Source organism: Artemia sp. Qi Xiang Cuo, chromosome 18 (assembly GCF_049724085.1).
Source record: "Artemia sp. Qi Xiang Cuo chromosome 18, ASM4972408v1, whole genome shotgun sequence".
Taxonomy (NCBI): Eukaryota; Metazoa; Arthropoda; class Branchiopoda; order Anostraca; family Artemiidae; genus Artemia; species Artemia sp. Qi Xiang Cuo.
Window position 1 is genome coordinate 45,722,471 of NC_142811.1, and position 23,594 is coordinate 45,746,064.

The 23,594-nt window shown below is 33.3% G+C and overlaps 2 protein-coding genes and 1 non-coding gene across 6 annotated transcripts in view; 1 reads left to right on the forward strand and 2 right to left on the reverse strand.

Annotated features, from left to right (window-relative positions):
* The window catches only part of FIG4 (polyphosphoinositide phosphatase FIG4), a 201,367-nt gene that overhangs the window by 161,661 nt on the left and 16,112 nt on the right, over positions 1 to 23,594 (reverse strand). The gene's annotated exons all lie outside the window — the stretch shown is intronic.
* Positions 1 to 23,594, forward strand: part of LOC148941550 (uncharacterized) — a 144,779-nt gene that overhangs the window by 56,711 nt on the left and 64,474 nt on the right. The window contains exon 1 of one of the 4 annotated variants that reach the window (XM_089104444.1): positions 11,088 to 11,140. The exons of 2 other annotated variants lie outside the window; for them this stretch is intronic. The gene's annotated coding sequence lies outside the window, so the exon portion shown is untranslated. Of the gene's footprint in view, positions 1 to 11,087; positions 11,141 to 23,594 lie in introns of those variants that run through there. One more of the 4 variants, XM_089104446.1, reaches the window with a different exon arrangement.
* Positions 21,745 to 21,827, reverse strand: TRNAL-UAG (transfer RNA leucine (anticodon UAG)). Its single transcript has one exon. It is a non-coding gene; the product is annotated as a tRNA-Leu (tRNA).

Here is a 23,594-nt window from a genome sequence, read left to right on the forward strand (position 1 = left end):
CTTTGTCGGTTAGATCGGATAAAATTGACAAATCTAACTATCAGAGTGAATAAATTCATTATCAAAATCCTTTGTCGGATATGCCGAATAAAATTGACAAAATCGAAGTGTCAGAGTGAATAAATTTTTTCCATCAACATCTTTTATCCGATACAACGAATATAATTGACAAATCGCATCGTCAGGGTGAATAAATGCTTTATCAGCATCCTTTGTTGATTCTGTTGGATAAAATTGACAAAATCTAGGTGTTAGAGTGAATTTTTTTTTACCAATATATTCTCTCGGATACATTAGATAAAATTCAAAAAAACTATTTATAAGATGATTAAAGGCTTTATCAACATCATTTGTTAAATATGAAGGATAAAATTTTCAAAATATAATTATCAGATTGAATAAATGCCTTATTAACATCATTTGTCGAATATGTCGGATAAAATTGACAAAATCTAAGTATCAAAGTAATTAAATTCTATACCAACATCCCTTTCTCGGATACATGGGATAAAATTAATAAAATCTAAATATAAGAGTGAATAAATGCTTTATCAACATCCTCTAAATGCATGATCAACATCATTTGTCTGGTATATCGGATAAAATTGACAAAATCTAAGTATCAGGTTGATTAAATTCTATATCAACAACCCTTTCTCGAATACATGGGAATAAATTGACAAAATCTAAGTGTCAGAGTGAATAATTTTTTTATCAACATGTATTGTCAGATACATCGAATATAATTGACATAATCTAAGTATCAGAGTGAATATATGCTTTGACAGCATTCTTTGTCGAATCTATTAGATAAAATTAACAAAATCTAAGAATCAGAGTGAATAAATGCCTTATCAACATAATTTGTCGGATATGTCGGATAAAATTGACATGTCAGATAAAATTGACAAAATCTAAATATCAGAGGGAATAAATTTTTAATCAACATCTTTTGTCAGATACATCGAATATAATTAACAGAATCTAGGTGTAGAGTGAATATTTTTTTTATCAACATCCTCTGTCAGATATGTCTTGACTTGACTTGACTTTTATTTTCAACTAATAATACATCATACTTAACTGGCACTTACAACACATTTTTTTAATAACATTATCAACAAACGTAGAAATGGTAAGAACGTATGACGTTTTATTAAGCCACTATTGTGAGCAAAATCGACAAAATCTAAGTATCAGAGTGAATAAATTCATTATAAACATCCTCTGTCAGATACATCGGATAAAATTGACAAAATCTAAGTATCAGAGTGAATAAATGCCTTATCAACATCTTTTGTCGGATATGTCAGATAAAATTGACAAAATCTAAGTATCAGAGTGATTAAATTCTATATCAACATCCTTTGTCGGATATGTCAGATAAAATTGACAAAATCTAAGTATCAGAGTGATTAAATTCTATATCGACATCACTTTCTCGGATACATGGAGTGAAATTGACAAAATCGAAATGTCAGAGTGAATAAATTTTTTTCCATCCACATATTTTATCAGATATAACGAATATAATTCATAAAATCAAATATCAGAGTTAATAAATGCTTTATCAGCATCCTTTGTCGAATCTGTCGGATAAAATCAACAAAATCTAAATGTCCGCGTGAATAAATGCTTTAACAGCATCCATTGTCGATTGTGTCGGAAAAAATTGACAAAATCTAAGTGTTAGAGTGATTTTTTTTTTATCAACATCTTCTCTTGAATACATCGGATAAAATTGACAAAATCTAAATATCAGATTGAATAAATGCTTTATCAACATCATTTGAAGGATAAAACGGATAAAATTGACAAAATCTAAGTACCAGAGTGAATAAATTCATTATCAACATCCTTTGTCTGAAATGTCGGATAAAATTGACAAAATCTAAGTACCAGAGTGATTAAATTCTATATCAAACACCCTTTCTCGGATACATGGGATAAAATTGATAAAATCTAAGAATCAGAGTGAATAAATGCTTTATCAACATCCTCCAAATGCATTATCAACATCATTTGTCGGGTATATCGGATAAAACTGACAAAATCTAAGTATCGGATTGATCAAATTCTATATCAAAAACCCTTTCTAGAATACATGGGATAAAATTGAAAAAATCTAAGCGTCAGAGTGAATAATTTTTTTTTATATCATTATCTATTGTCAGATACATCGAATATAATTGACAAAATCTAAGTATCAGAGTGAATAAACGCTTTATCAGCATCCTTTGTCGAATATATCGGATAAAAGTGACAAAATCTAAGTACCAGAGGGAATAAATGCATTATCAACATAATTCGTCGGATATGTCAGATAAAATTGACATGTCGGATAAAATTGACCAAATCTAAGTGTTAGAGTGAATAATTTTTTTTATCAACATCCTCTGTCAGATACATCTGATAAAATTGACAAAATCTAAGTATCAGACTGAATAAATGCTTTATCAACATCATTTTTCGAATATGTCGGACAAAATTTTTTTATCAAGGAAATATCTGAATGGGTTTAAAGTATTGTATAAATGGCTTGGAAAAAACATGAAAATACTACTACTAGTAACAACTCACTGCACCACAAAACCATCTGAGGTAGTCACGGCTATTTTTTTTCACGCCGCGAAGAAAAAAATGTTGATAATTGCAATTTTATCCAACATATCCGACAAAGGATGCTGATAAAGCATTTATTCACTCTGATATTTAGATTTTGTCAATTATATTCGTTGTTTCTAATAAAAGATGTAGATGGAAAAAAATTATTCACTATGAAACTTCGATTTTGTCAATTTTACCCCATGTATCTGAGAAAGGGATGTCGATATACAATTTAATCGCTCTGATACTTATATTTTGTCAATTTTATCCGACATATGCGACAAGGCATGTTGATATAGAATTTAATCACTGTGATACTTAGATTTTGTCTATTTTATCCGATATATCCGACAAATGATGTTGATAAGGCATTTATTCACTCTGGTACTTAGATTTTGTTAATTTTATCTGATGTATCTGACAGAGGATGTTGATAATGAATTTATTCACTCTGATACTTACATTTTGTCGATTTTGCCCGACGTATCTGACAGAGGATGTTGATAAAAAAAATTATTCACTCTAACACCTAGATTCTGTCAATTATATTCGATGTATCTGACAAAAGATGTTGATAAAAAAATTATTCACTCTGACACTTAGATTTTGTCAATTTTATCCGACATGTCAATTTTATCCGATATATTCGACAATGGATGCTGACAAAGCATTTATTCACTCTGATACTTAGATTTTGTCAACTATGTTCGGTGTATCTGACAATAGATGTTGATAAAAAAAAGTTTATTCACTCTGACACTTAAATTTTGTCAATTTCATCCCATGTATTCGAGAAAGGGTTGTTGATATAGAATTTAATCAATCTGATACTTAAATTTTGTCAATTTTATCCGGTATACCCGACAAATGATGTTGATAATGCATTTAGAGGATGTTGATAAAGCATTTATTCACTCTGATACTTATATTTTATCAATTTTATCCAATGTATCCGAGAAAGGGATGTTGATATAGAATTTAATTACTTTGATGCTTAGATTTTGTCAATTTTATCCGACATATCAGACACAGGATGTTGATAATGAATTTATTCACTCTGGTACTTTGATTTTCTCAATTGTATCCGTCATATCCGACAAATGATGTTGATAAAGCATTTATTCAATCCGATACTTATATTTTGTCAATTTTATCCGATGTATCCGAGATAAGATGTTAATAAAGAAAAATTCACTCTAACACCTAGATTTTGTCAATTTTATCCGACAGAATCGACAAAGGATGCTGATAAAGTATTTATTAACCCTGACGATTCTATTTTTTCAATTATATTCGTTGTATCTGATAAAAGATGTTGATGGAAAAAATTTATTCACTCTGACGCTTCGATTTTGTCAATTATATCCGACATATTCGACAAACGATTTTGGTAATGAATTTATTCACTCTGATAGTTAGATTTGTCAATTTTATTCGATGTAACCGACAAAGGATGATGATAAGGAATTTATTCATTCTAATACGCAGATTTTGTAGAATCTTAATAAAGAATTTGTTAAATTTTTTTCATAATTTCCTGAATTAAATTTCTGTATTGTTTATCCAAGAGGTGAATTCAATAAATAGTTTGTTACTTACTTACTTACAATTTTTTCATAATACTTAGATTTTGTCAATTGTATTTGTTGTATCTGACAAAAGATGTTGATAAAAAAATTATTCACTCCGATACTTAGATTTTGTCAATTTTATACCATGTATCCGAGAAAAGGGATGTTGATACAGAATTCAACCACTCTGATACTTATATTTTATCCAAGATATCCGACAAAGGATGCTGATAAAGCATTTAATCACTCTTATACTTAGATTTTGTCAATTATATCTGATGTATTTGACAAAAGATGTTGATAAAAAAATTTATTCGCTCTGACGCTTAGATTTTGTCAATTTTATCCAGCATATCCGACAAAGGATGCTGATATAGAATTCAATCAATCTAATATTTAGATTTTGTCAATTATATTCATTGTATCTGACAAAAGATGTTGAAAAAAAAAATAATTCACTCTGATACTTAGATTTTGTCATTTTTATCCCTTGTATCTGAGAAAGGGATTTTGATATAGAATTTAATCACTCTGATACTTAGATTTTGTCACTTTTATCCAGCATATCCGACAAAGGATGCTAATATAGAATTTAATCAATCTGATATTTAGATTTTGTCAATTATATTCGTTGTATATGACAAAAGATGTTGATAAAAAAAATTATTCACTCTGACACTTTGCTTTTGTCAATTTTATCCAGCATATCCGACAAAGGATACTGGTATAGAATTTAATCAATCTGATACTTAGATTTTGTCAATTTTATCCGATATACCCGATAAATGATGTTAATAAAGCATTTATTCACTCTGATACGTAGATTTTATCAATTTTATCCCATGTATCCGAGAAAGGAATGTTGATATAGAATCTAATCACTCTGATACTTAGATTTTATCCGAGATATCCGAGAAAGGATGCTGATATAGCATTTATTCACTCTGATGCTTAGATTTTATCAAGTATATTCGTTGTATCTGACAAAAGATATTGATAAAAAAAAATTTATTCACTCTGACACTTAGCTTTTGTCAATTTTATCCCATGTATTCGGGAAATAGATTCTGATATAGAATTTAATCAATCTGATATTTAGATTTTGTTAATTATATTCGTTGTATCTGACAAAAGATGTTGATAAAAAAAATTATTCACTCTGACACTTAGCTTTTGTCAATTTTATCCCATATAATCAAGAAATGGATGTTGATATAGAATTTAATCAATCTGATACTTAGATTTTGTCAATTTTATTTGACATATCCGACAAAGGATGCTGATATAGCATTTATTCACTCTGATATTTAGATTTTGTCAATTATATTTGTTGTATCTGACTAAAGGTATTAATAAAAAAAAATTATTCACACTAACGCTTAGTTTTTGTCAATTTTATCCCATGTATTCGAGAAAGGGATGTTGATATAGAATTTAATCAATCGGATACTTATATTTTGTCAATTTTATCCGATATAGCCGACAAATAATGTTGATAAAGTATTTATTTACTCTGATACTTAGACTTGGTCAAGTAAATGCCTTATATCTAAGAGAGGGTTGTTGATTTAGTGTTTAATCACTCCGGTACTTCGATTTTAACCACCGCTATACCTAAAACTGGTCAATTTCATTCGACATACCCGATAAAGGGTGATGATAAAATATTATTTCACTCCGATATTTACATTTTGTCAATTTTATTCGATGTATCTGACAAAGGGTGTTGATGGAAGGGAATTCAATCGATAAAGAATGTTAATAAGAATTTGTTCAATTTTTTTCATAATTTCCTGAATTAAATTTCTGTATTGTGTATCCAAGAGGTGAATTCAAGAAAGAGTTTGTTACTTACTTACTTACAATTTTTTCATAATGACATATCCAACAACAAATGTTGATAAAGAATTTATTCATTTTAATACCTAGATTTTGTCAATGTTATCCCAAGTGCCTGACAATAGATGTATGCAAATTGCTTTTGTTACATCTCCGATGCTTTAATAGACATTCTAAACGTTTGATATGCTAGCTTATTCTAAAATTATTGAAAACATAACAATGAAACGCATGATATATTTTTAATATAATAATGGTATGTAGAATATTAATAAAAAAATATATTATGATACATTATTAATATCAATGATCAAATTTGGACATTTTCAATCTGTTCCATAAAGTAGTTCACCGTGTTCTCTCTTGATATTGTAGCTATTGTCTTCTCTTACTTCATAATCAGTAGAATAATCATTATTCCATTTTGAGTCATACACAATTTTTACTGGTGTGTCATCGACAGGCTCAATATTCTTTTCGTATTTGGTATTATTTGGTTCATTGACTGTTTGATCAATGACAATAACGTTTGCTGGTACTTTGTTTTTCATCGATTCATCTTTATATTCCATAGTGATATTTTCTGCCAATGCCCTTTTTATTTTTCTGGCAATTTCACTGTCTATTATCACATTATTTTTACACAGGTAACAGTTTCGACACGTAGACAAGATATGGTTTATGATGTTAGTAGAAGAGTAAGCCTTTCTTTTTTGGACCTTCCGTTGAATGCTAATACCCGGAAGCTGACGATAGGATGTATCAGTAGGTAATGTGTTACCTGCAACAGTAGCAAGGAGTTGTCCTCTATCATCAACGACTATTTTTATGTTGGCTATCTCTTTCAGTGCAATCATCTCTGGAGATCTCAATCTCGCATATCCACCAACATAAGAGTTGAATTTTTTCGGTACTCCAAAGAAATATAATTCCTTACAGCCATGACAATGCATGCATACATTTCCAATAGTGCTACCATTTATACTTGTTTCATAGTTTAAATACTTCTTCTTGTCGGCGTTCAATGCTACAATAACATTGTCATGTAAACACACTTTATTAAAATGCACCATCTTCACTTTTTTAAAGATATGACTTATGTGTTTATCGTTCCACTGCCAAAAAAATACTGATTTAATACATGCAATAAACTAGGTAGTGTCGATTACCCGCCATAAAGTACCAGTGAGAAAGCCGCATCGTGTCTCTGAGCAGGCTTAGAGTACAATTGTTAGAGCCATAAGCATATTTCATGTCATTTTAAGATACGTAAAAAAAAAGAAGTTGAATAATTTCGGTCCAAAAAAAAAAATTTGTCCAATAAAAAAAGTACTACTACAAAAATTATTTTTCTAATAGTAAAGGTCATGACTAACATATCCATACCATTCTCATTTTGAATTTGTAAAATATTAAATGTGATTTTTTAATGTTTTAAGTATGTTTCATCTCATGCGAAGACATGTAAAAAAAAGTTGAAACAATATAACATGTTAAAAAAAAAGTTAAAAAAAAAACTTCAAAAAAATTCAAAAAAATGGGGGAGGGGGCTAAAAAGTTGGAGGGGAGGGGGTGCCCTTCGAGTTTGGGGATAGGGGACCTTTGGGGGGTTGAGGTCTCTGGTGGTTAGGGTCGTTGGTGCTTTATGATCCTTGTTGGTTCGTACTCATATACACCTTACAATTTGATTTGCAAGGATTTCTAAGGTTTGTTCTGAATTTCTTTATTAAAATTCGTTTCTTGCCATCTACATCTCTCTTAGTATTAAATGATTAATATACTTTTCTGTTATACTCCATCTTAAATTGATAATGATGCTCAAACACCACTTGCGAATAACAATGAATATATCGGAAAGGTATAGCGAGGTCAACTTACAATTTCATTCTATCATCATTAACCACTTTCATTGATTACTGTTGTCTCAAATGTATAACCAATTGCCTGAGTTAACAACCCCGAGGGGTTACCTTAACTGATCATCAGTTTAACCCTTTTTTCTCCACCTTCATACAATCCAATTCGCAAATGCTATCTAGCTCTGTTTTTTCCCTATTATTCAATTAATATCGTTCGTATAGTCCAATTAGCGAATCCCTTACCCTTTTTTTTGCAAATAGAGTTAGCTTTTACACAAAATGATATAAATCCATATGCCAATCCATCAATTCGGAGTTTAGCCTCCGATTCTTTAATTATCAGTGACGCATTAATAACAAACTACTCTCGAGTTAGGGCAATTGTCCAAAAAATCAGAATCCAGTCTGATAGCACATACTTCAAAGAAATGGAACAGGTGTGGGAGGATACTCACTCTCTTTGAAAAGGTGTAGAGCATCAAGAAAATAGCATGGTCCTAGGGCCTCAAGCAAATAGCATGGGAATTCCTAGGGCTTCAAGCAAAGTATAAGGCCATGTGAGGGGGTACTCACTCTCTTTGAAAAGGTGTAGAGCGTCTATAGAAATATTTTCCTATAGCTTCAAGCAAATAACATGGTAATTCCTATAGCTTCAAGCAAATTCCATAGATGCATTCTAATAAAGCTCTTCATGCGAAGTGAAAACAGCAATTCACATTGGTCTTTTTTTCTATTAAAGTACAAAAAGCATAGTTGGAAGGGTAAAATTGAGTAAAAAACCATTAGTTTTTCAATGGATGTGACTTTTCAGTTCCGAAGTTGAAACATTTCAATGAAGCCATTGGACCATTGTGAGGCAAGAACTTCAGCAAAACTAATTGAAATCTTACTGAAAACAACGTGGCTACATTGTGTAAAATTGCATCTCTGCTAACATAGGGCTAAATATTTCCATATAACATGTCGTTTTATTTTCTTAATCATAGATAGTGTTTTAAACTGATTTCATTTTATAAAAAGGCTATTAAATTTTAAATTTGAGCAAAATTAATAGAGTTTCAACAACTCTGTATATTAAAAAATAGTGGACATGGCGCGGACTAGATCCATTATCTTTCCTTTTGATTTGCCCTTCAATACACTTTCCATATTTAGTAATTCTACACCATTGCAATTGCAGCACAGCCCATTTCTCAATAATGCCTCGGTATATTAAACAAAATTAGTGATTTTTTTTTTTAATTGGCATTTTGAACGAATTATTAATGAGAAATAAGAAAAAAAAAGAAGAAATTGCGTGTACCCGAGTGCTACATCCATATATTAGAAGGGAGGAGTATGATACCCCCCCCCCGATTATATTGAAAGAGATTTGAAAGAAAAACCATAAAGTATCTTTCCCTCCTAATTTGGAAAGAGCTTTGAAAAAAAAAATCTTTTTTTTTCTGTCATGTAGCAAATAAATGTAATAGACCTTACATTTACCAGCAATGGTGTGAGGTATTAATTTTATTCTTTAGATGATGGCTTTTTGCTATCATGAAAGTAGCTGAGTTGGGTGAATTAAACCTTGAAGAACCTGACTTCTAGAGGTCCAATGTGGTTTTAGAAAGATATTTGCAAGTTCCTAGTCTACTTCCTTCTTATTTTTCTAGTCATAGAAGACTGCATGGAAAAAGGCGTATTGTGCTTGTCTTAGCTTCGGCAAAAAAAAATATTTTTCATTAATTTTGGTTTGAGCCTACATTTCTTTGACTCTAGATTTGAGAGGCACAGTTCGGATGATTATAGCTGGATTTTAAGCCCCAAGGTAATGTAGCAGTTACTAGATGGCTAAAACACGGACTGGTTACCCTCCAATCAGTTGTGAATGTTAAAAAGGACGATATAGTTTCTGATTACCAATCAAAATGATCGCCATCCATAGTGTCTGTGGACAAACTAGATATTTTGTTTGTATCTAGATACAAAGCGTTTTTACCAGAAAGTGTGCCAAAGCCAGCAAGAAAAAAGTGTTCATGTAATAATATAGTGCTTAAAACTATGTTTAATATCTCTGTAGATTTTGTAGAGTGAAAGTTGTATCTCGTATATATAGGCCTATATATATATATATATATATATATATATATATATATATATATATATATATATATATATATATATATATATATATATATATATTTCATTTCTTTGTCTGGTTGCACCTAAAGTTGAACGCGCCTAATAATATTAAATTAGCCGTTGCTCAGACATACTACTCAGTATGTTGAATCAAGGAGGCACACATGGGTGCTCATCAGGAACGTAATTGTGGATTTCATCCAACTTCCTCCTTTATATCAGTCAGGGAATTACACGCCAGACATTGGTACTAAATCGAAAAATGGAAAGATATTCCCCTAAAATCGATTTGTTTTAATTTGACCCCTCGTCTCCTATCCCTTTATCGGTGGGGCCTAGGTGTACCTACACCTATTCCTGCATATATTTTACAAACTTAGGGTTTAAGGCACTCTTTTAGCTTCAATATAGATAATTAAAGATTAAGTATTGTAGTGCGAGCCTTTAGTTTATGGAACATGCTTAATTTTAACTCCACGGAGCTTAAAATCTCTATCTAAAAGCATATCTCTTGCAACCCTTTCCTATCTACTTAAAATGCTTAGATTATCCTTATGTCTTTATGCCTACCAGTGTTCTTCAAAAGAAATGTAATATCTGAACTATATACAAAACATAGGTGAGTGAACATAAAAAGATCCAAAGCTCGATTTTTTTTTTTTTTTTTTTTTTTTTTTTTTTTTTACACGGATACATTTGGACGAACTGATATTACCAGGATTAATGAAACTGTTTATTTATTGATCTCAAAATACTTCAGCGGAGAAAACGATGGAATTCGTCCTATAAAACCCCACAAAAGGGGCTCTTAACTTATTTTCTATAATAAAGTCAAGAAGAACTCCTAACTAGAAGTCAAATTAAAATTAAAGGCTCTTAAAAAGTTTTATTTGACATAAATAGGATACTTATGACAACCCTGTTGGCAAGCATTGCTACGTGACTGGTTATATGTCCATTAAATTAAAATCTGATGTGGGTGCTTGCTTCCTCAACATGACTCTAAGAAACGGAAATAAAAAGCATGTTGTAGCATTAATAGGCAATATATTTTTTGCTGTTAGTCAAAAAGCTTAAAGCCAGGCGTTCAGTTTGTTTTATATTGGATATGTGATACTAAGCGGTTTTGGAAAAAATGTTGTAATATATTTCTTTTCTAGACTATCAGACTACAATGGTTAAAGTTTAGAGTTTTACGTTTATTGATTGCTCTCTAAAGTTGCTTGCAGTAAGGCCGTATCCAGGGGGGTGGGTTACCGGTTTTCAACCCCTCCCCCGAATTTTTTGTCCGACTCGTAAAAACATAACAAGAATGTATATGAACAAATTTTTGGTGCAGTGTAAAACACCCCCGAAAAATTATCCCCCTCCCCCAACAAAAATCTTGGATACGCCCTTGGTATGCAATATCTAATTTTCTTAGAAGCAATATCTTTTACGGTATGTGACTCGAAACCCACATAGGCTAGTTCTCTGATCAGTCGTATTGGAAAGTCCAACCGTGTAGGCCTACGCGTGTCTATTTTGTCTTAACCCATATTTGTCTTAAACAGAATATTAACAGGTACTGACCCATTTTTGGCGTTTCTATTACCAGGGGCGTCCTGAAGGGGGGATGAGTACAATCGGGTCAACTGACATGTTCTTTTGGACCCCATTCTCTAGCCAAGTCGGTGGTTGTGTCGCACTAGTTCCGCTCATTTTCCGGTTGAGTGGTTTGACATGTTCATTTGGTTCCTGAATGTGATGGCCGACGTTTATGTCAAACAGTTAATAGTAACCGAAACTTTAAAAACGGAATTTTGATACCAATAGATACATCAAAAGAATTGGATTTCTACCCTGATTTTCAATATATTAGTTTCATCAAGTTTAATGTTACCTATCAAAATTTACGAGCCTGAGAAAATTTGCCTTATTTTCGAAAAAAGTAGGAAACAACCCCTAAAAGTCATTGAATCTTAACGAAAATCACACCATCAGATTCAGCGTATCAGAGAACCTTACTGCGGAGGTTTCAAGCTCCTATCTGCAAAATGTGGAATTTGGTATTTTTTGCCAGAAGAAAGATCGCAGATGCGTGTTTATTTGTTTGTTTTTTCTTTTCCCAGGGGTGATCGCATTGACCCAGTGGTCCTAGAATGTCGAGAGATGGCTCACTCGAACGGAAATCAAAAGTCCTAGTGACTTTTTTAATCAAAAAACAAAAAAAAATAAAAATAGAATCACTTTTTACGAAAAAACTGCATTTTTAATGTCTTTTCATGTTGCTGTCTTTTCAAAGATATTTGATTTTTGAAGCAATCAAACAGTCCGTGTCCGTTTTTTATTTTAGCTTTTAGTTCAGACTTGCTGAAGCTATTATGTAAACTGCAAAAAAAAAACAGTTTTTGGTAACCAACTGTATAGTAAGAGCGACTCGTCTCAATAGTAACCGAAACTTCAAAAAACTGAATTTTGATACCAATAGATACATGAAGAGAATCGGATTTTTATGCTTATTTTAAATATTTAAGTTTCGCTAAGTTTAGGCTTACCCATCAAAATTAAAACTGCATTTTAATGTCTTTTCATACTGCATCTTTTCAAAGATATATGATATTTGAAGCAATCCGGGTTGCAGCGGTAGCTAGCAACCTAGTAAGAGACAATCAAGTCCAATGTTAAGAAATATAATAACCCATAACTCCTTAAAACAGAGACAAATGAAAATATAAACCGCCTTGTCCAAAACCCCTATATAGGATACTTTCTGTCCCTTGGCATATAATGACTTGAAAATCAAGAAAAGTGGCAGCTACTACAGCATTCTGCCTAAACGGCATCTTTTTTTTCCACAGATACCGTGGCACTGGAACATAGTAAAAAGTTGTTCAATGGCTCATTTTAAAGGAAATTAATGGGGTTAAAAAGCTTTTGTAATTAAAACATAGGCAATTTTTTTTTACAAAAGAACTGAATATTTCACGGTAGAGATTGATCAATGACGTCATAATCGTAGGCTGTATCCAGGTCGTCTCTTACTATTCCAATTAAGAAAAATCATAGGCTTCTTCTTGTTTGTAATTTCACATCAAACAAAGAACAGATCAGATCATCCGGGTTGCAGCGGTAGCTAGCAACCTAGTAAGAGACGATCACGTCCAATGTTAAGAAATATAATATGGCCATAACTCCTGAAGATAGAGTCAGATCAAAACAAAAAGTACACCATTAGAACCGCCTTGTCTGAAACCCCTATATAAGAGACTTCCGGTCCCTTGGGTTGAACAGCAAGGGATTTATGTTGGCTTGAAAATCAAGAAAAGTGGCAGCTACTGCAGCATTCTGCCTAACGGCATCTTTTTCTCCGTTTTTTCTTTCCCCTTAGCTAGCTAGACACTGGTAAATCATGGAGAGCTGTATCATGGCTCATTTTAAAGGAAAATGCTACATATACTGCCTTTTGTAATTAAAAATAAAATAGTTTTTAAAATAGAATCAATTATGACAAAAAACTGCATTTTCGTGTACAAGCTTGATGAATGATGTCGTAATCGTTTAGACCATAACAATATACGACGTAATAAGTGAATGCAATATTTATGCACGCTTATCTGTCAAGATAATACATATCAACAAGATAATACTTATCATATAAATTTAAATAAAAGAGTTTTAATTCGTCTCCCAGTTCAAAGTTATAATTCTATCCTCGATCAAAACTTTTTTTTTGCTCAAGCAATAAAGTACGTATCTCTATATTGTTGTCCTATATTTCCAAAGAAAAAAAAATTCAATTTTTTTTTATTTTAGCTTTCAGTTCAGACTTGCTGAAGTTATTATGTAAACTGTAAAAAAAAAAGTTTTTGGTAACCAATTTACTGTGTAGTAAGAGCGACTCGTCTCAATAGTAACCGAAACTCTAAAAAACGGAATTTTGATACAAGTAGATACATCAAAAGAATCGGATTTTTATGATGATTTTAAATATGTAAAATTCAACAAGTTTAGTCTTAGCCATCAAAAGTTACGAGCCTCAGATAATTTGCCTTATTTTTGAAAAAAAGGGGAAAACAAAAAATGTGGTTTGTTCTCAGTTCAGGGTCACTAAAGCTATTATGTAAATTGCAAAAATATCTGTTGCATCCGAGTGACAATTTATATTTTTCAATTCAAACTAGAAAAATACATTAAAATTTTTCAATTAGTTTTGTTTTTTGTTAGGTTCTAACTACCCGACTCTATATTTAACTTGTATTTCCATACAAAAAAAAATATTTTTTTTAAATTTAAGTTTTCAGTTCAGTATCGCTAAAGATACTATGTAAATTGCAAAAATATTTTTGATATCTGAGCAACAATTTTAATCTTTTAATTTAAACTAGAAAAATACCTGAAAATTTCAAAATTAGTTTTGTTTTTGTTTAGTAACTATAAAGGGCTGCGCGAACGGTCAAAGTTTCATGTACAAAAAGCGTTTATAATATAATGGTGTCGAAACAGGTAAAAAGAGATGAATCTTTACAACCAGGTATTTGGTCTAATCAAGATGCAGACCAAGCTTCAAATCAATTTGCATCTCATCAAACCATCAGCATAAGTGTTGAGGCAAATGATTATCGGCCAAAAGACAAAGAAAAAGAGATGAATCAAGAGAAATTTCAGATTTTAATTAAGACACATCTTGACCTGTTAAATTCATATATGTCTTGTAGCATTTGCGGTGAGGTATTCGTGAAACCGGTTAAATTGCCATGCATGCATACTTTCTGCAAAACTTGTATCCTTCAATGGGAACGGAACCAAAAGGATTGCCCCTATTGCAGGGCCAAGTATGAAAAAGTGCCATGTGACGATACTCATTTAGCAAGCTACATTGAGAAACTCATTGGATCTACTTATACTGATGATGAAAACAAACAAAGAGATGTACTTGTCAAGTCACATACTGACCTGGAAAAGCAGCTTCAACCACCAGCACTCGAAATTGCGCAAATAAATTGCTTGAGTGGAATAAACCCTGGAAGTCAGGATCGAGAGCGAAGAAACATTGATTTGGAGGCTGACCGAGCTATTTTAAATCTTCAGAGCGCTGGAGAGATTCAAAGCCGAAGAAACTCTTCATGGGAAGAGTTTCCGCGCAGGCATAGTGCAATTGCTCAGTCATTTGGCGTGAATACAAGCATCTCTGGAAGTCAGAATTGGGTGCAAAGAAGTTTTCCTTTTTCACATTTTTCAGAGCAGGCTAACATAGTTTTTGCAGGAACATGGGGAGCTAGAGAAATTCAAAGCCGAAGAAACTCTTCATGGGAAGATTTTCCACGCAGTTATAGTGCAATTGCTCAGTCATTTGGCGTGAATACAAGCATCTCTGGAAGTCAGAATTGGGTGCAAAGAAATTTTCCTTTTTCACATTTTTCAGGGCAGGCTAACAGAGATTTTCCAGGGCTTCAGAGCGCTAGAGAAATTCAAAGCCGAAGAAACTCTTCATGGGAAGATTTTCCACGCAGTCATAGTGCAATTGCTCAGTCATTTGGCGTGAATACAAGCATCTCTGGAAGTCAGAATTGGGTGCAAAGAAATTTTCCTGTTTCATATTTTTCAGAGCAGGCTAACAGAGATTCTCCAGGGCTTCAGAGCGCTAGAGAAATTCAAAGCTCTGACATTTTTCAGAGCTTTAGTCACAGAGTCAGTAACCCTCAATATCAATCAGAATCAGTTTTGCAGAGGAACGAATCAGAATCTGGCCGAAGAAATTCTTCATGGAACAGACACAGCATCAACAGGAACCCACGGGTTTTGGGATATCAAACTTTGGACTTAATAGAGCCACAGACTGAATTGGCTCCAGGGCAAAGATTTATTATTCAGTATGCAATAGAGACAATTTTGCAAAGCAGAAGAAACTGTATATGGGATATATCCAGCAGATATGTTTTAAGACGGCAAATTTCGGATTTGATAGAGACACGGACTGAACTGTCTTGGGGACAAAGAATTATTGTTTCAAATTCGGTAGATACAATTTTGGCACGATGCGATTCTTAAGATTCAAAAGTTTACCGTAAAGAGATGGGTGTTGAGGAGGGGGTAGCCCCTCTCATCTACGAAATAAGTGATGCAGCTAAACAGTAACTGAAACTATCAGAAACAAGGTCTTGATAACAACGTCTCTTACTAGGTTGCTAGCTACTGCTGCGACCGGGACAATAGATACGCCAAATTTTTATGCTTATTCAAAATATGTAAAAGTGATCAAGCTTACTATTACCAATTAAAAGCTACGAGAATGAGAAAATGGGCCTAATTTTTGAAAAAAGGGGGGGGGGGAAAGCCCTAAAATACTGTCAGTCGAAACGAAAATCTAACCATGAAATTAAAGGTATCAGAAAACTCTACTGTAGAAATTTCACTTTCCTGTATACAAAAATGTAGAATTTTGCGTTGTTTCCAAAAATAGGTTTATGGATTGGTCTTTATTAGTTCTTTTTCCTTGGGGGTATTCGTGTCGAGCCAAAATAAGAAAGGGTTAACTTGATTGGAAACAAAAAAAATACACAGCCCTTTTAACTGAAAAAATATTGGAGGAAAGCTGCCCCCCCTCCCGAGCCTATTATTTCACCAAAGTCTCCCAATAAAAGTTTGAGATAGCCGATTTTGTATCAAATTAGTAACTAAATTCTTGAGGATAACTTGACTGTCTCACACCCACGGGAAAAGGAGTAGTAATAGGGGTAAAGGCACTGAATATACATGCACTTTCACCAGCCTGAGGCATGAATATGTGTGTATTTTCAAGTAATTGGGTTACCAGGGCCAGTTAGCTATTACTATGAACCCTACATGGCTTGGCAGACAGGTTTTCTATTGTGACACCCATTTTTTGGAGGTCAAACATAGAGAGAGAGCGGCGGTCACACTACATGGATACATGTTTTTTTTTTTTTTTTTTAAACTGGTATTTTTTCAATGAAGCCCATAACACTTTGCAGAAACCCATGAATGTAGGACTGAAAGTCCGTTCGTAGTATATCTGAATCCAATTACTAATCAAGTTAGTGTGACCGCCATTTTTTGATCTGGTTAGGTGGGTATAATCTGGTTTGGTTCGTTATTGCGAGAGGATTACTCAATTTACATCTTAGCGTTAACTGGGCGATGACTTAGTCTAATTGCGTAGGTACTAAAGGAACATTTGAAGGTGGAGAAAAAAAGGGGTAATTAGTGATTGGATAATTTTAACAAGAAATGACTGAAAAGTGTTTTGGAGGAGATGGAATGAATGTGTACTGTATAATACACATGTGATGATTTGCACAGTGTTGTCAATTTTAAATATCTTCATTTTTAGTATAAGTACGAAGGTGATAAAGGAACATTGAACATTTTTTTCTGATTTTGTGTGAGCACCCAGCGCCCCAAAGTCTCCTGAGACTCCATTATAATACTGTTTAAGGCTGTATTATATCTTTTCAGAACAAATTATTATTTTAGGGAATTATTTCGGTGAAACAGTTCGAGACATTTTAAAAGATGATTTTAGAAGAGGATTTGAGGGTGAAACTCTTTGGTCGTTATAATACACAAGTTCCATTTGAACAGTGTTGTGAGGTCCCTTGCCACAACCCCAAAGGGCTCCGATCCCCCCACCCCAACCCCGAAAGAAGCCCCCGGTCCGCAAAGGTTCTCTGGGCTCCCAAATGGCCCGCGGCGTCCCAATGGCTCCTGAGTCCCCCATTATAATACTTTTAAGGCTTTATTATATCTTTTCAGAACAAATTATTATTTTAGGGAATTATTTCGGTGAAACAGTTAGAGACATTTTAAAAGATGATTTTAGAAGAGGATTTGAGGGTGAAACTCTGTGGTCGTTATAATACACAAGTTCCATTTGAACAGTGTTGTGAGGTCCCTTACCACAACCCCAAAGGGCTTTGATCCCCCCACCCCCATCCCCCAGGAAACTCCCCGTCCTCAACGGGTCTCTGGGCTCCCAAAGGGCCCCCCCGGCGCCCCAATGGATCCTGAGTCCCCCATTATAATACCTTTTAAGGCTTTATTATATCTTTTCAGAACAAATTATTATTTTAGGGAATTATTTCGATGAAACAGTTAGGGACATTTTAAAAGATGATTTAAAAGATGATTGTAGAAGAGGACTGGAGGGTGAAACTCTGTGGTCGTTATAATACACAAGTTCCATTTGAACAGTGTTGTGAGGTCCCTTACCACAACCCCAAGGGGCTCCGATCCCCCCACCCCAACCCCGAAGGAAACCCCCGGGACGTAAAGGTTCTCTGGGCTCCCAAAGGGCCCCCCCCCCGCGCCCCAATGGCTCCTGAGTCCCTCATTATAATACCTTTTAAGGCTTTATTATATCTTTTCAGAACAAATTATTATTTTAGGGAATTATTTCGATGAAACAGTTAGAGACATTTTAAAAGATGATTTTAGAAGAGGACTTGAGGGTAAAACTCTGTGGTCGTTATAATACACAAGTTCCACTTGAACAGTGTTGTGAGGTCCCTTACCACAACCCCAAAGGGCTCCGATCCCCCCACCCCACCCCGAAGGAAGCCCGCGGTACGCAAAGGTTCTCTGGGCTCCCTAAGGGCCCCCCGGAATCCCAAAGGCTCCTGAGCCCCCATTATAATACTTTTTAAGGCTTTATAATATCTTTTCAGAAAAAATTATTATTTTAGGGAATTATTTCGGTGAAACAGTTAGACAATTTAAAAGATGATTTAAAAGAGGATTCTAGAAGAGGATTTGAGGGTGAAACTCGGTGGTCGCTATAATACACAAGTTCCATTTGAACAGTGTTGTGAGGTCCCATACCACAACACCAAAGGGCTCCGACCCCCCCCCCCCCCCCCAATCCCGAAGGAAGCCACCGGTCCTCAAAGGTCCTCCAAGCTCCCAAATCAACTGAAAGTAAGGAGCAACATCAAAACTTAAAAACGGACAGAAAAGAGATTTTTACGTGAAAACAACTTCAACAGTGCCCAGCCCTCAGCGATCATAAATTATATTATAAAAAGTTTATTCAACTTAAAGTAAGGAGCAACATCAAAAATTAAAAATGGACATAAAATAGATTTTTACGTTAAAAAAACTACAACAGTGCCCAACCCCCAACGCGATCATAAAATAAATTATAAAAAAAAAGTTTCTTCAACTGAAAGTAAGGAGCAACATCAAAACTTAAAAACGGACAGAAAATAGAGGCTGTTTCCAAAAGATTTAGGATTCATTAACTTTAGTGTTGTCAGTCAAAGGCTATGAGTTTGAGAAAATTGCCTGATTATCGAAATTTCATTCAACTTTCATGTAAGAAAATTATGGAAAATACAAGTCTCTAGTTCAAATGTTAAACTTAAGTCCAGTTTTTGATAGTCATAATGATGAGTACTGATGATTCTACTTAAATATTTTTTTTCATAAAGACATACTTTTTTTTAAACTTAGAAATCATTCAACTTTATTTTTTTATTTTATTTTTTTTTTTTTTATTTATATTAAAATTACAAAATATTATTACGGTTCTAAAAATTGTACTCTATGATTTCTCAGAGACACGATGCGGTTTTCCCACTGGTACTCTATGGCCGGTTATCGACACTACCTAGTTTATTGCATGCATTAAATCAGTATTTTTTACGCAGTGGAACGATAAACACATAAGTCATATCTTTAAAAAAAAGTGAAGATGGAACATTTTAATAAAGTGTGTTCACATGACAATGTTATTGTAGCATTGAATGCCAACAAGGAGAAGTATTTAAACTATGAAACAAGTACAAGTGGTAGCACTATTGGAAATGTATGCATGCATTGTCATGACAGTAAGGAATTAAATTTCTTTAGAATACCGAAAAGATTCCATTGTACAAATGGTGGATATGCAAGATTGAGATTTCCGGAGATAATTGCACTCAAAGAGAATGCAAACATAAAGATAAGCGTTGATGATAGAGGACAACTCCTTGCTACTGTTGCAGGTAACATATTACCAACTAATACATCCAAGCATCATTTTTTAGTTATTAGCATTCAACGGAAGGTCAATAAAAGAAAGGCCTACTCTTCTACGAATATCGTAAACCATATCTTGGCTACGTGCCGAAACTGTTACCTGTGTAAAAATGATGTAATAATAGACAGTGAAATTGCCAGAAAAATTAAAAGAGCATTGTCAGAAAATATCACTATGGAATATCAAAATGAATTGATGAAAAACAAAGTGCCAGCAAACGTTACCACCATTAATCAAACAGTCGATGAATCAAATAATAGCAAAGATGAAACGTATATTGAACCTGTCGGTGACACACCAGTAAATATTGTGTATGACTCAAAATGGAATAATGATTATTCTACCGATTACGAGTTAAGAGAAGACAATAGCTACAATATCAAGAGAGAACATGGTGAACTATTTTATGGAACAGATTCAAAATGTCCAAAGTTGATCATTGATATTAATAATGTATCATAATATATTTTTGTATTAATATTCTACATGGCGTTATTTCATTAAAAGTATATTATGCATTACATTGTTACGTTTTCATTATTTCTAGAGTAAGCTAGCATATGTTTTTTTTTTGTGTTTGAGTTTTTGTTTTTTTTGTGTGTGTGTAAATTTTTTTTTTGTGTGTGTGTGAGTTTTTATGTGTGTTTAAGTTTTTTTTTTTTTTTGTGTGTGTGTAAGTTTTTTTTTTGTGTGTGTGTAAGTTTTTGTGTGTGTGTTTTATTTTTTATGTGTTTGTAATTTTTTTTTTGCGTGTAAATTTTTGTGTGTGTGTGTAAGTTTTTGTGTGTGTGTAAGTTTTTGTGTGTGTGTAAGTTTTTGTTTGTTTGTTTTTGTGTGTGTGTGTGTGTGTGTAAGTTTTTTTGTGTGTGTGTAAGTTTCTGTATGTGTGTGTGTGATTTTTTACCGTAAACTCTAGTTTCCTATAAGAAAATTATGTAAAATACAATTCTATCGTTCAAATGTGAAACTTAGTTCCATTCTCTGGTTCAAATGTAGAAAAACCCGTGTGGGTGAGTTGAAATAAAAAAAAATTAACAAGAAATGACTGAAAAGTGTTTTGGGGGAGATGGTTTGATTGGCAGAAGGATGTATTAGTGAAGTTATAGTGGAGGGCGACAAAGTCTTCAAAGCCAAGGCTATAAGAAAAAAAAAGTTCTGGATATTTTTGTGAGTTTCTAGTTTACGCACTAATATCATATCAGTAACGATTCGAGGATGTTTCCCCATTTATCGATAATCAGGCAATTTTCTCAAGCTCTTGGTCAGAAATAGAGGTTGTTTCCAAAGATTTACAATAAGAAAAAAATTGTTAGGTGTGGGACTCGAACCCACAAACCCATATGGGGACCATATCTTGAGTCTAGCGCCTTAACCACTCGGCCAACCTGACTTGTAAACAATTCTTGATCATATTCATATTGTAATTCAGTTTCATTGGTAAAGTTCAGAATTGAGCTAACTTTTTTCTCTTCTCTAAGAAAATTCAGAACCTCGTCTAAATTAACCTTAAAAAAAATGAAATAAAGCTATGTCGACTTTGCATATTTTATTCAACATATCCGACACAGCACTGGAGGGGTGCATTCCTGTCGACTTTTGGAGGATTTTTCCTCATTTTTCGATAATCAGGCAAGCTCTTTCTCAAGGTCATAGCTTTTGAGTGACAACACTAACATCAAAACTTAAACGGTCAGAAATAGAGAAAGATTTAGAATAAGAAAAAAATTGTCAGGTGTGGGACTCGAACCCACGACCCCATATGGGGACCAGATCCTAAGTCTAGCGCCTTAACCACTCGGCCAACCTGACTTGTAAACAATTCTAGGTCATATTCATATTGTAATTCAGTTTCATTGGTAAAGTTCAGAATTGAGCTATTTTTTTTCTCTTCTTTAAGAAAATTCAGAAGAGAATTTGAAAATTTTGCACTTTTCTAGTTTTTTTTTTATTTAATCTATTAAAGCCCCTAACAATTTAGGTTCTGCATAAATCCTTTTACAGAAGTTATTTAGTGAAATCACAAGACATGATGAAAGAAAAAAAAAGTACATAAGAAAAAAAATGTCAGTTGTGGGGTTCGAACCCACGACCCCATATGGGGACCAGATCTTGAGTCTCGCGCCTTAACCACTCGGCCAACCTGACTTGTAAACAATTCCTGATCATATTCGTATTGTAATTCAGTTTCATTCTGTGTGTGTCGTCTCTTTGTGTGTGTTGTCTCTGTGTGTTTGTCGTCTCTCTCATGAACTTCGAAAAACTCTTGCATTTCAATGAAAGAAATTCAAAATGAACTATGAAAATCAACAGAATGTAACTGTGACAAGGTAAAGCACAACAAGTCAAGTTTTGATGTTAGTGTTGTCAGTCAAAAGCTATGACCTTGAGAAAAGAGCTTGAGAAAATTGCCTGATTATCGAAAAATGGAGGAAACATCCTCCAAAAGTCGACAGGAATGCTCCCCTCCAGCGCTGTCTCGGATATGTTTAATAAAATATGCAAAGTCGACATAGCTTTATTTCATTTTTTTTGAGGTTAATTTAGACGAGGTTACGTGCGCGCACGTAACCTCGTCTAAATTAACCTTAAAAAAATTAAGGTCCCCATATGGGGTCGTGGGTTCGAGTCCCACACCTGACAATTTTTTTCTTATTCTAAATCTTTGGAAACAGCCTCTATTTCTGAACAAGAGCTTGAGAAAATTGCCTGATTATCGATAAATGGGGAAACATCCTCGAATCGTTACTGATATGATATTAGTGCGTAAACTACAAACTTACAAAAATATCCAGAACTTTTTTTTCTTATAGCCTTGAATTTGAAGACTTTGTCGCCCTCCACTATAACTTCACTAATACATCCTTCTGCCAATCAAACCATCTCCCCCAAAACACTTTTCAGTCATTTCTTGTCAATTTTTTTTTATTTCAATTCACTCACACGGGTTTTTATACATTTGAACCAGAGAATAGACCTAAGTTTCACATTTGAACGATAGAATTTTATTTTCCATAATTTTCTTATAGGAAACTAGAGTTTATGGTCAAAAATCACACACACACACACACACAGGAAATTACACACACACATAAGAAATTACACGCACACACACACACAAACACAAACAAAAAAACTTACACAAACACAAAAACTTACACACCAACAAAAACTTACACACACAAAAAAAATTACACTCACACAAAAACTTACACACACAAAAAAACTTACACACACAAAAAAAAACTTACACACACAAAAAAAAAAAATTACACACAAAAAAAAAACACAAAAAAAAACTTACACACACATAAAAACTCACAAAAACACATAAAAAAAAACTTAAACACACAAAAAAAAAAAAACTTACACACAAAAAAAAAAGATATGCTAGCTTACTCTAAAAATAATGAAAACGTAACAATTTAATGCATAATATACTTTTAATGAAATAACGCCATGTAGAATATTAATACAAAAATATATTATGATACATTATTAATATCAATGATCAACTTTGGTCATTTTGAATCTGTTCCATAAAATAGTTCACCATGTTCTCTCTTGATATTGTAGCTA